The sequence below is a fragment of the Carlito syrichta genome, unplaced genomic scaffold (assembly GCF_000164805.1).
Source record: "Carlito syrichta isolate Samal-C Ts95f unplaced genomic scaffold, Tarsius_syrichta-2.0.1 Scaffold126534, whole genome shotgun sequence".
In the NCBI taxonomy this organism is placed as follows: domain Eukaryota; kingdom Metazoa; phylum Chordata; class Mammalia; order Primates; family Tarsiidae; genus Carlito; species Carlito syrichta.
The window spans coordinates 79699-80987 of NW_007070630.1; the positions used below are offsets into that span (position 1 = coordinate 79699).

General features: G+C 44.5%; 1 protein-coding gene across 1 annotated transcript in view; it reads left to right on the forward strand.

The window, feature by feature from the left end:
- Positions 1-1289, forward strand: part of KDM4C (lysine demethylase 4C) — a 311749-nt gene that overhangs the window by 42320 nt on the left and 268140 nt on the right. The gene's annotated exons all lie outside the window — the stretch shown is intronic.

Here is a 1289-nt window from a genome sequence, read left to right on the forward strand (position 1 = left end):
AATTCCGGCTACTTGGAAGGCTGAGGCGGAAGGATCGCCGGAGCCCAGGAGGTCGAGGCTTGCACCATCACGCCCGCTGGTTTTTTTTATTTATTGCAGAGATAAGGTCTTGCCATGTTGCCCAGGCTGGTCTTCAATTGCTAGACTCAGCCGGTATGCTCGCCTCCACCTCCAAAGTGTTGGGATTACAGGTGTGAGCCACCACTAAGTGTTTTTAGTAGGCATTACATATTTAAAATTTCCTATCAGGCCAGGCGTGGTAGCTCACGCCTATAATCCCAGCACTTTGGGAGGCCAAGGTGAGAGAATTGACTGAGCTCACGGGTTCGAGACCAACCCTGGCAACTTGATGAGACCTCATCTCTACAATATATCAAAAAACTAGCCAGGCATGGTAGCACTTGCCTGTAGTTCCATCTACTTGGAAGGCTGAAGCAGAAGGATCACCTGAGATCAGCAGGTCAAGGCTGTGGTGGCTGTGAGTTTGCTGCCTGCACTCTAACCTGGGCGGCAGAGTGAGACACTGACTCAAATAAAATCAAATAAAAAATAAAGTTTTCATCAACATAAAAGGTTAATATCTAGCTTAAGGATCAGTACACTCACTGTGTTCTGTAGTTTAGGATAGTTCCACAAGTGTTCCCAGTTAGTAGAGTGGAGTGTTTAGGAAACGATATATCCCTGGCCAAAATTGAGATGGATGGGGACGAGAGAGGGACAATAGAAGATGTATTTTCCTGTTGGTTTTCTTGATATGATGTTTTGTGTTGAATTTGACCTCTAGACTAATGTGCAGAAAGCAAGCAAACAATAATCCCTAAACCTGAAATGCCAAAACAAGAAGGCGTGCCAAAGGTGGAAAGCACACAGCAGATCATCTGCTTTGAATCAATGGTTTTTCTTCGAATAACAACTTGGGGAGTGGGCTTTAATGTTCAGAAACCATACAGAATCACACCATGCTGGTAGTCATCTTGGATGAATGAGAATAAGTATATGAATGTGGCTCTCAAATAATGATTGCTCTATTTTCCATTTCTTAGTCATTTAAAATATGTAATAGAGTGCTTTTGGCGAATAGTGGTTTGATGTGTAAATTCCATCTATCATAGTTTATTGACATGTGTGGACCAGGTGCAGTGGCTCAGGCCTGTAATCTCAGCACTTTGGGAAGCTGAAGTGGGAGGATTGCTTGAGGCCAGGAGTTCAAGACTAGTCTGCAACATAGTGAGACCCTGTCTCTACCCTCACCTGTCTCTCTCTCCCCCCCCCCCCCCCAAAAAAAAATT